Genomic DNA, 12885 nt, shown 5'->3' with positions numbered 1-12885 from the left:
GCACAGAGAGGCCCGCTTACTGATAGCAGAATAAAGAAAGGTAACTTATATGGTCAACAAAAACCCTATCAAAATCCACACTGGAAATTCAAGAACCCCCGAACCGTCTAACGGTCCGGGGGGAGAACACCAGCCCCCTAGAGCTTCCAGAAAAGGTCAGGATATAGATTTGGAACAAGCTGGACAAAAATACAAAACCAAAACCAATAGCAAAAAGCAAAAGGCAGACTTAGCTGATATAACTGGAACCAGGATCAGTAGACAAGAGCACAGCAGACTAGCTCTGATAACTACGTTGCCAGGCATTGAACTGAAGGTCCAGGGAGCTTATATAGCAACACCCCTAACTAACGACCCAGGTGCGGATAAAAGGAATGACAGAAAAACCAGAGTCAAAAAACTAGTAACCACTAGAGGGAGCAAAAAGCAAATTCACAACAGTACCCCCCCCTTAGTGAGGGGTCACCGAACCCTCACCACGACCACCAGGGCGATCAGGATGAGCGGCATGAAAGGCACGAACTAAATCGGCCGCATGAACATCAGAGGCGACCACCCAGGAATTATCCTCCTGACCATAGCCCTTCCACTTGACCAGGTACTGAAGCCTCCGCCTGGAGAGGCGAGAATCCAAGATCTTCTCCACCACGTACTCCAACTCGCCCTCAACCAACACCGGAGCAGGAGGCTCAGCAGAAGGAACTACAGGCACAATGTACCGCCGCAACAAGGACCTATGAAATACATTGTGAATAGCAAACGACACAGGAAGATCCAGACGAAAAGATACAGGATTAAGGATTTCCAATATCTTGTAAGGCCCAATAAAACGAGGTTTAAATTTGGGAGAGGAGACCTTCATAGGAACAAAGCGGGAAGAAAGCCACACCAAATCCCCAACGCGTAGTCGGGGACCCACACCGCGGCGGCGGTTGGCAAAGCGCTGAGCCTTCTCCTGTGACAACTTCAAGTTGTCCACCACATGATTCCAGATCTGCTGCAACCTATCCACCACAGAATCCACCCCAGGACAGTCAGAAGGCTCCACATGACCCGAAGAAAAGCGAGGATGGAAACCAGAGTTGCAGAAAAAAGGCGAAACCAAGGTGGCGGAACTAGCCCGATTATTAAGGGCAAACTCAGCCAACGGCAAGAATGTCACCCAATCGTCCTGATCAGCAGAGACAAAACACCTCAAATAAGCCTCCAAAGTCTGATTGGTTCGCTCCGTCTGTCCATTAGTCTGAGGATGGAAAGCAGACGAAAACGACAAATCAATGCCCATCCTACTACAAAAGGATCGCCAGAACCTGGAAACGAACTGGGATCCTCTGTCTGACACAATATTCTCAGGGATGCCGTGCAAACGAACCACGTTCTGGAAAAACACAGGAACCAGATCGGAAGAGGAAGGCAGCTTAGGTAAAGGAACCAAATGGACCATCTTGGAGAAGCGATCACATATCACCCAGATAACGGACATGCCCTGAGATAGCGGAAGATCAGAAATGAAATCCATGGAGATATGTGTCCAAGGTCTCTTCGGGACAGGCAAGGGCAAGAGCAAACCGCTGGCACGAGAACAGCAAGGCTTAGCTCGAGCACAAGTCCCACAGGACTGCACAAATGACCGCACATCCCTTGACAAGGAAGGCCACCAAAAGGACCTGGCCACCAGATCTCTGGTGCCAAGTGGTTCACCAAGATAGACCTTCGTGGTGCGTACAACCTTGTGCGCATTAAGCAAGGTGATGAATGGAAAACCGCATTCAATACGCCCGAAGGTCATTTTGAGTACTTGGTGATGCCTTTTGGGCTCTCCAATGCGCCTTCAGTTTTTCAGTCCTTTATGCATGACATTTTCCGGAAGTATCTGGATAAATTTTTGATTGTTTATCTGGATGATATTTTGGTTTTTTCTGATAATTGGGATTCGCATGTGGAGCAGGTCAGGTTGGTCTTTAAAATTTTGCGTGAAAATTCTTTGTTTGTCAAGGGCTCAAAGTGTCTCTTTGGTGTACAGAAGGTTCCCTTTTTGGGGTTCATTTTTTCCCCTTCTGCTGTGGAGATGGACCCAGTCAAGGTCCGAGCTATTCTTGATTGGACTCAGCCCTCGTCAGTTAAGAGTCTTCAGAAGTTCTTGGGCTTCGCTAACTTCTACCGTCGTTTTATCGCTAATTTTTCTAGCATTGTGAAACCTTTGACGGATATGACCAAGAAGGGCTCCGATGTAGCTAACTGGGCTCCTGCTGCCGTGGAGGCTTTCCAGGAGTTGAAACGCCGGTTTACTTCGGCGCCTGTTTTGTGCCAGCCTGACGTCTCACTTCCCTTTCAGGTTGAGGTGGATGCTTCGGAGATTGGAGCAGGGGCCTGGCAAACTGTTATGACCCCAATGGCGAGGGTCTCAGAGGAACGTGGAAGTCTGCAGAATACAAAAATCCAGCTCATAGGGCAGTGGTAACTGGGTTGACCATATATCTACTCCTAACGCCAACACTAGAAGTAGCCGGGGATCATTCCTACGTTGATTCTAGATGACACGCGCCAGCCGGAGAATCTAGCTACCCCTAGTAGAGGAAAACAAAGACCTTTCTTGCCTCCAGAGAAGGGGACCCCAAAGCTGGATAGAAGCCCCCCACAAATAATGACGGTGAGGTAAGAGGAAATGACAAACACAGAAATGAACCAGGTTTAGCACAGAGAGGCCCGCTTACTGATAGCAGAATAAAGAAAGGTAACTTATATGGTCAACAAAAACCCTATCAAAATCCACACTGGAAATTCAAGAACCCCCGAACCGTCTAACGGTCCGGGGGGAGAACACCAGCCCCCTAGAGCTTCCAGAAAAGGTCAGGATATAGATTTGGAACAAGCTGGACAAAAATACAAAACCAAAACCAATAGCAAAAAGCAAAAGGCAGACTTAGCTGATATAACTGGAACCAGGATCAGTAGACAAGAGCACAGCAGACTAGCTCTGATAACTACGTTGCCAGGCATTGAACTGAAGGTCCAGGGAGCTTATATAGCAACACCCCTAACTAACGACCCAGGTGCGGATAAAAGGAATGACAGAAAAACCAGAGTCAAAAAACTAGTAACCACTAGAGGGAGCAAAAAGCAAATTCACAACAAATCCCCATCATTGCTCCAGTGAGATGCTCCTGCTGAGGGGAGTGATCCATCTTGCTGCATTACCATCTATCCCCTGGGGACCCCACTTGCAGCGCTGGCCATCCCTGGCCAGACACCTCAGCTTGCGTCATGATACAACCATAAACTATTATCCCCTGTAAATATTTCCTTTTTCATTTGCTCGGTCAGTGCCACAGTGCTGGGCAATCGCCACTGTGACATCCCTGATAGACTGCCTGCCTGGCTACCGAGTACCCCCGGCCCGTGCGACCGCGGCACCCACATTTACCAAGACAAAGAATTTCTTACTAGTCTCAGAAAATAGACATTGGGGTGATTTGCCATGCACCTTCATATATTTGGCACGTTTCTACACCTGCTACCAACAGGCATAATTCTGCTCCAAAATTTTTAACAATTTCTTTTTTCTTAATCAATCCGTCTAAAATTTGGTGACCCTGCTCACTCCTTGAAACTACATTCAATTTTTTCAGCACTTTTCAGATTTACAGAGAAAAAATCTTTGAGACCTTATTAGAGATGTTTACGCCAAAAGCTAAAAATCTGCTTCATAAATGTGGAAATGCTCTGTAGTTATCCCTAATATAATGTACATCCTAGCCACAATAATGTTGCATGGAACTTGCTTGCCAAACATTGAAAAACTTTTGAACACTTTTTTTTATAATCGGAGACTTTTATCCAATGCCCATTATACAGAATTTAGTGTTATGTGTCTGCGATGACTTTGGAGCTGGAGAAATTCTGCTTTATTCTGCTAATGTATTAGAATCTGAGCTTACACATATATAGCCTATTATTTTTACCTTTTATTGTTGGTTTCCAGTTTATCTCTGGATATTTCATCAGTTAGTAATTTTTGTTTCTGCAGTGCAGAAAAACAAATGAATAAAGATTCGGCAAGCGGTTTCTAGGGATTCTAGGAAATAGAAAAATAAAAACAGCTGAAAATAATATAAAACGAAAACTCTACTCATTTCTTCTTTCCTATGACAATCTTCCTGCTCTTTGCTTACAACCATCCAGCATGTGACTGCTGCAGCCAATCAGCAGCTTCAGCAGTCACAGGCCATTCAGTCACTGTAGCCACTGATTGGCTCCATGCTTGTAAATAAAGCCGGGGAGATCTACTGGACTCGAACATCCACAGGTTTGCCTATCATTAGTCAAAATATTTTTTTTGTGCAGTGATATCCTAGTGCTGTTGTCTGAGTCAAGGTAACCTATGCTAGATGTGTGCACTTGCAATTGATTTCTATAAAAATACATAGGAAGAGCTCAGAATACCTTTTTTGGATGCTATCGTACTGAAAAGAGCAGTCATAGAGCAATGTATACAGACCAAACACACATACACGCTTTTAATATATATTTTGATTAATGATTGCCTATGGACTCATTACATATATATTCATTGAATGAATAAAGAAGCAAATGATGTTGTGAACATAGCCTTAATTATTAGTTTAACCCCTTAATCCCTGGATTGTTGCGTTTTCTTTTTTTGCTCCCCTCCTTCCCGGAGCCATAACTTTTTTATTTTTCTGTGAATATGGCCACATGAGTGCTTATTTTTTGCAGGACAAGTTGTACTTTTGACAGACACCATTGGTTTTACCATGTCGTGTACTAGAAAACGGGAAAAAAATTCCAAGTGCAGTGAAATTGCAAAAAAAGTGCAATCCCACACTGGTTTTTTCTACGGCTTTTTTGCTAGGTTCACTAAATGCTAAAACTGACCTGCCGGTATGATTCTCCAGGTCATTACAAGTTCATAGACACCAAACATGTCTAGGTTCTTTTTTATGTAAGTGGAGAAAAAAATTCCAAACATTGCTAAAAAAAAAAAAAGCATCTCCATTTTTCATGATCTGGGGTCGGGTGAGGGCTTATTTTTTGCGTGCCGAGCTCATGTTTTTAATGATACCATTTTGGTGCAGATACGCTCTTTTGATCTCCCGTTATTGCATTTTAACGCAATGTCGCGGCGACCAACAAAATGAAATTTTGACAGTTTGAAATTATTTATCGCTACGCCGTTTAGCGATCAGGTTAATCTTTTTTTTATTGATAGATCAGGCAATTCTGAATGTGGTGATATCAAATATGTGCAGGTTTGATTTTTTTGTATTGTTTTATTTTGAATGGGACGAAACGGGGGTAATTTAAACTTTTATCATTTTTTTTTTCATATTTTTTAAAACATTTTTTTTTACTTTTGCCATGCTTCAATAGCCCCATGGGAGGCTAGAAGCTGGCATAGCCTGATCGGCTCCGCTACATAGGAGCGATGCTCAGATCACGCCTATGTAGTAGAATTACAGCATTGCTATAAGCGCCGACCACAGGGTGGCGCTCAGCAATCTGGCATCAACAACCATAGAGGTCTTCAGGAGACCTCTGATTGTTATGCCAATGCACTGATGACCTCCAATCACGTGATGGGGGTCAGCGGTGCGCGCATTTCGCACTTGTTAAATGCCGCTGTCAGCATTTGACAGTGGCATTTAACTAGTTAATAGCGGCGGGTGGATCACGATTCCACCCGTCGCTATTGCGGGCACATGCCAGCTGTACAAAACAGCTGACATGTCCTGGCTTTGATGAGGGCTCACCGCCAGAGCCCGCATCAAATCATGGGATCTGCCATTGGGCGTACTATTCCATCCGATGGCAGAAAGGGGTTAAGAGTTCGCTCACACTAATGCATTAAAATAAAATTGGTCTCATTGTCATCCAGGAGAGTGGGACGATTTTTTCTCACTCATCATCTGTGTTCAGTCTGTATACAATCTGTTTTTTCTACTCAGCAGCTATTAATCTTTTACAGGACCATTTACAATTTCCTATGCAACACAATTGTAAAGTATCCCTAAAAATCATATACCGCACTTATGGTCCGTATGGCATGTGATTTTTTTCTTACAATGTACAATTTCGAAGTGACATTGCAGCATGCTGCCAATTTTTTATCATGCCGAATATAGCTGAGAAAAAATATGCAGATCTTTACTGCCTCATTGAATAACATTGGTTGAAGTATAATCCGATTTTTCTTTTATCAGAATGCACTCGTCCGAATTATACTCAAGTCCAAGCTGCTGCTATAGGTCTATGGATTTTCTGTCTCTCCACCCTTCCTCCAGACTCTGAGACCTTGATTTCCAAGGTCTAGTGTGAAGTTTCCACAATCAATGATGGTTTGGAGAGCCATGTCATCTGCTGGTGTAGGTCTACTGTGTTTTATCAAGACCAAAGTCAGCGCAGCCATCTACCAGGAATTTTTCCCTCTGCCGACAAGCTTTTTGGAGATGGAAATTCCATTCTCCAGCAGGACTTGGCACCTGTCCACACTGCCAAAAGTACCAATATCTGGTCTAAAAACAACAGTATCATTGTGCTTGATTGGCCAGCAAACTCGCCTGACCTTAACCCCATGGAGAATCTATGGGGTATTGTCAAGAGGAAGATGAGAGACACCAGACCCAACAATGCAGACGAGCTGAAGGCTGCTATCAAAGCAACCTGGGCTTCCATAACCCCTCAGCAGTGCCACAGGCTGATCGCCTCCATGCCACACCGCATTTATGCAGTAATTGATGTAAAAGGTGCCCCGACCAAGTATTGAGTGCATCTACTGAACATACATTTCAGTAGGCCAACATTTCGGATGTTAAAATCATTTTTTCAAGCTAGGGTTATAAAGTATTCTAATTTACTGAGATAACGACTTTTGGGTTTTCATTGTCTGTAAGCCATAATCATCAACATTAACAGAAAAAAAACCACTTGAGATACATCACTCTATTTGTAATGACTCTGTATAATATATGAATTTCCCTTTTTGTATTGAAGAACTGAAATAAATTAACTTTTTGATGATATTCTAATTTTGTGAGATGCACCTGTATATAGATTATTGTTTTTTTGAGAGGAACTGAGTCGCTGCTGAGAGGGACCAGCTGTTCTTAATAGTACAATCACCATATCCAAAAGTCTCAAGCAAAGCTTATACAAGGGTAGTGGTAAATCCGCTTCAAGATCCAAGTGGTGCTCCCTTAACACTAAGGGCTCATTCACACGTCAGTTTTTTTCGTGTACGATGAAATCAATAGAGTTTCAACACTGATTTCGATCTAAGTTCAGTCCTAGTTTCATTGTTTTTTTTCATATGTGAACACTAAAAAAAAAAATTCTTCAGCTTTTCCTATTTAACAGTCCGTGAAAATCAGACCACACTTGGATGGCATCTGAGTGCTGTCTGATTTCTTTACGGACCCATAATATTGCATTGCCGATTTTGATCCGAATATTTGATGTCTCTGTGATTTTCTGAGGACCACACAGTCCTCAGAAAATCAGTGACCCCATTCACTAGTATAGGTATGAGTGCTATCCGTGGAAAACACTCTTGCACTCGTACTCAAAAATTAGACATCTGAATGAGCTCTAATCAAATGATTCTAGCTACTATATATAGTACTATATATACTACTATATCCAACATTTATATATTAGCCTGACTAATACATCTTGAAAGAAAATGTTAGAATACATTCCGGCATATAGAAATGTACTGAATAACAAAAGTAATTTATTAAAAGCATTGGTGCAGGGGCTCATTAAGTCATCCTTTGTCCACGTACGAGATATATCTGTGTTTTTAAGTATTGCCTTTGGGGCTCTTTACGTGTCCCATTTTTTTGCAGACTGAGTAGTCCGCACAAAAACGGAGGCGCATTTCTGACATTGATCTGAGTTTTGGTTCAAAATAGTCAATGCAAGTCTATGGGTCCATGAAAAATTCTTTCTGCACAGTGTGATAGGAGAAGGTAGAGAACCTTTTTTTTTTCATCCTGGAAGAATTGATGAAACTTGGGCCAAATTATAAGAAATTCGGATGACACTATGATGAAAATCTGATAAAACGGAACAAAATCACTGATGAAACTAGGAATGCTTTTCTCGTATGTAAAAAAAAAACGGCCGTCTGAATGAGCCCTAGCCTGTAACATACTCCAGTTCCATACCATGAATCCCTCCTTTGAGAAGAATCAGGAGACAACCTAATTTGAAGTTGACTTTGAAGCCAATTTCTTTCCACTGGGGTCTATTTCTTGGGTTGATTTAACTTAATGGATCTTGTTGACAATCTATCCTGTGCATGCAATCAGGGGCGTAACTACCGCGGTCGCATGGGTCGCAATTGCGACGGGGCCCGCAGTGCTTAGGGGCCCACCCAGTCCAGCAGACTGGGCGGGCTCCTAAGAACTCTAAGCTACAAAATGGGCCGCCGGCCCTTTAAATAATTCTTCCTTACAGGCCCTGCTGCGCGTGCACTCGCGATCACGGGTGGGACTGCACTTGTCCCGCAGCAGAGCCCCTCCACCGCAGAGAGCCGCACACCACTACTATAGCTGCCACTGCTCTGTGCGCACAGGACCTGTGATGAGGTCACAGGAGGGGAGGAGTTGGAGTCACATGATCAAGGGCTTCCGTGTAGTGCAGGACAGTAGTGCAGTGCTGTTTGTCATCGTGCTGGAGGGTAAGCTTTTGTGTGAGGTCAGGAGGGGTTTGGGTGGATGTAGCAGAGCAGTGTGTGTATGAGGTGTACAGAGCGGAGCCGTGTGTGTATGAGGTGTACGGAGCAGAGCCGGGTGTGCATGAGGTGTACGGAGCGGAGCCGGGTGTGTATGAGGTGTACGGAGCAGAGCCGGGTGTGCATGAGGTGTACGGAGCGGAGCCGGGTGTGTATGAGTTGTACGGAGCAGAGCCGGGTGTGCATGAGGTGTACGGAGCAGAGCCGGGTGTGTATGAGGTGTACGGAGCGGAGCCGGGTGTGTATGAGGTGTACGGAGCGGAGCCGGGTGTGCATGAGGTGTACGGAGCAGAGCCGGGTGTGCATGAGGTGTACGGAGCAGAGCCGGGTGTGCATGAGGTGTACGGAGCGGAGCCGTGTGTGTACGAGGTGTACGGAGCGGAGTCGAGGGTGTACGGAGCGGAGTCGGGTGTGTACGAGGTGTACGGAGCGGAGTCGGGGGTGTACGGAGCAGAGCCGGGTGTGCATGAGGTGTACGGAGCAGAGCCGGGTGTGCATGAGGTGTACGGAGCAGAGCCGGGTGTGCATGAGGTGTACGGAGCAGAGCCGGGTGTGCATGAGGTGTACGGAGCAGAGCCGGGTGTGCATGAGGTGTACGGAGCAGAGCCGGGTGTGCATGAGGTGTACGGAGCAGAGCCGGGTGTGCATGAGGTGTACGGAGCAGAGCCGGGTGTGTATGAGGTGTACGGAGCGGAGCCGGGTGTGTATGAGGTGTACGGAGCGGAGCCGGGTGTGCATGAGGTGTACGGAGCGGAGCCGGGTGTGTACGAGGTGTACGGAGCGGAGCCGGGGGTGTACGGAGCGGAGCCGGGTGTGTACGGAGCGGAGTCGGGGGTGTACGGAGCGGAGCCGGGGGTGTACGGAGCGGAGCCGGGGGTGTACGGAGCGGAGCCGGGGGTGTACGGAGCGGAGTCGGGGGTGTACGGAGCGGAGTCGGGTGTGTACGAGGTGTCGCATCTCTGCTTCAGGAAAATGGCCGCCGCGATCTCCATCTGGGCACGTGCGGCATCCTGCGGCCATTTTCCTGAAGCCGCGGCCAGCAGAGCGCCGCTTCTGCGCACGCGCGGCCAAAGGAAGATGGCCGCCCCCACCGATCACCAATGAAATGTCGCACATCACGCTATTTTCACTCCCCTGTGCAGTGGATTCGGGACCTTGGGCATGCGCACACCACTACGCCACCAACGGAAAACTAAGCAAGATCTGGGGGAAGACACCACGCCCATCTGACCAGACCAGCCTGATTGACAGGCGAAAACGACTACTTTGGTAACGTATTTCGGCAGCATAGGTGGGGAATCGGGGTCCACAAAATACACTATTGCAATGCACAGCTCAGGCCCTATTTAACAGTATTTTTATCTCATACGGAAAAAACGGGGTGACAGGTTCCCTTTAAGAGAAAGCCAAAATAACCCCGGGACAGAAGGCGAGAGCAGGGGGGAGGTGCGGGACAGAGCCGCTTTAGGCTAGTTTCACACTAGCGTTAACTGCAATACGTCGCAAATGCGTCGTTTTGCCGAAAATACGCATCCAGCAAAAGTTCTTGCTGGATACGTTTTTTCGTCATAGACTAACATTAGCGACGCATTTGCGACGCATTGCCAAACGTCGCGTCCGTTTTGCGACGCTTGGGCGTGTGGTAGTGGACCGTCGGGAGAAAAAAACCTTACATGTAACGTTTTTTGCTCCCGACGGTCCACTTTTTCCGACCGCGCATGCGCGGCCGGAACTCCGCCCCCACCTCCCCGCACTTCCCCGCACCTCACAATGGGGCAGCGGATGCGTGGGAAAAATGCATCCGCTGCCCCCGTTGTGCGGCGGAGACCACACTAGCGTCGGGAACGTCGGCCCGACGCACAGCGACGGGTTGTTCCCGACGCTAGTGTGAAACTAGCCTTAGTCAGGAGAAGCTGAGGAGCTGCAGCCGGTTTACATCAGCCACCCCTGTACCAGAGAGGAGATTGTGAGTTGTGTATATGAGCTGGTATCTCTGGTGTGTGTGTGTGTGTGTGTGTGTGTGTGTGTGTGTGTGTGTGTGTGTGTGTGTGTGTGTGTGTGTGTGTGTGTGTGTGTGTGTGTGTGTGTGTGGTATCTGTAGTGTGTGTGTGATAACTGTAGTATGTGTGTGATATCTGTAGTATGATGTGTGTGTGTGTGATATCTGTAGTGTGTGTATGTGTGTGTGTGTGTGATATCTGTAGTGTGTGTATGTGTGTGTGTGTGTGTGTGATATCTGGTGTGTGTGTGTGTGTGTGTTATCTGTAGTGTGTGTGTGTGTGATATCTGTAATATGATGTGTGTGTGATATCTGTAGTGTGTGTAATAACTGATGTGTGTGTGTGTGTGTGATATCTGTAGTATGATGTGTGTGTGTGATATCTGTAGTGTGTGTGTGATAACTGTAGTATGTGTGTGTGTGAGGCAGCGGCGTAACTACTACGGTCGCAGCTGCAAGCGGCTCTGGCAGGTCAGGGGGCCGTGAGTCCCCTTGAGCCTGTCTCCCTTATGCTTGTGTCCCCATGTGCCAGTCTCCCTTGCCCATTAGTCCCTGTGTGTCCCCATGTGCCTGTCTCCCTTGTCCCCTTATGCTTGTGTCCCTTGTCCCCGTGTGCCAGTCTCCCTTGCCCATTAGTCCCTGTGTGTCCCCTTGAGCCTGTCTCCCTTATGCTTGTGTCCCCGTGTGCCAGTCTCCCTTGCCCATTAGTCCCTGTGTGTCCCCATGTGCCTGTCTCCTATGTCCCCTTGTGCTTGTGTCAGTCTCCTTTGTCCCCTTGTGCTTGTGTCAGTCTCCTTTGCCCACTAGTCCCTGTGTGTCAGTCTCCCTTTCCCACTTGTCCCTGTGTGTCCCCTTGTGCTTGTATCCCTTGTCCCCTTGTGTCAGTCTCTTGCTCACTAGTCCCTATGTGTCCCCTTGTGCCTGTCTCCCTTGTCCCCTTGTGCTTGTCCCTTGTCCCCGTGTGTCAGTCTCCCTTGCCCACTTGTGTCAGTCTCCCTTGCCCACTAGACCCCTTGTATCCTTCTCCCCTGCCTCCTAGCCCCCATGTGTCCCCTAGTGCCTGTCTTCCTTGCCCCCTTGTTCCCTCTCCTCTGCCCCCTCGTCACCATTTGCTCGTGTCTTTGTCACTGCCCCTGTATGGAGGGGCTGCATTATACTATGAGGGGGGCTGCATTGTATTCTATGGGGCTTACATTGAATTTTATGGCGGGGGGGGCCCCATTTGGAAGTTCGCACCGGGGCCCATAACTTTGTAGTTACGCCACTGCATGCAATGATAACTACATTGATTGTAGTGGTATTTTTTGCATTCACACATTTTATTACATGCATTTTGAAGCCATTTTTTTCTAGATTGAATGAAGTCCATGGAAAAATGGCAAAAAAAATCTTAGCGCAGCATTTTAAAAAACATGGTGGATATGCAACAAAAAAGCTACAAAAATATGCAAGGTGCGGCCACAGTATTAGTTAGTCATAACAAAATGAACAAAAAATGCAGCAAGAAATCTATTTTTCCTAAAAATTGTGTGAGAAGGCACCCTAAAGGTATTGTGGGGGTATGAGCACATGGCTTCTTTTCCTGGTGAGCAAACTCACCTAGTTTTTCAAGTGTCAGATCCTTCAGGAAATGCTAGCATTTTATTCCTTAAGCATCATTTTTAATGTTTATTTGGTCATTTCATGAGCGCTTTTTCAGTGTTTTTGTGGCTTTTTTTTGCGGTTTTCCAAGCATTTTTTTAAATTCCATTCAACAAAAAAGGAACCTCTTGCATTTTTTTCAAGCAAAGACAAATTACTCAAAAAGATGTTTGTCTTTTGAGTAGGGTTGAGCGACCTTTAGTTTTTTAGGGTCGAGTCGGGTTTTGTGAAACCCGACTGTCTTAAAAGTCGAGTCGAGTGAAATCGGCCGACCACAGTGAAAAGTCGGGTTTCGGCCGAAACACGAAACCCAGTGAAGATATATATATATTTTCTCTCTCTCTCTCTCTCTCTCTCTCTCTCTCTCTCTCTCTCTCTCTCTCTCTCTCTCTCTCTCTCTCTCTCTCTCTCTCTCTCCCCTCCATCCCAGAACAGAAAATTTCGATTTGCACATTCCAAATCGCTACTGCGCACAAGCGATAACATGACG

Source organism: Ranitomeya variabilis, chromosome 1 (assembly GCF_051348905.1).
Source record: "Ranitomeya variabilis isolate aRanVar5 chromosome 1, aRanVar5.hap1, whole genome shotgun sequence".
Lineage (NCBI taxonomy): Eukaryota > Metazoa > Chordata > Amphibia > Anura > Dendrobatidae > Ranitomeya > Ranitomeya variabilis.
Note: the sequence above shows the minus strand (reverse complement) of the source record.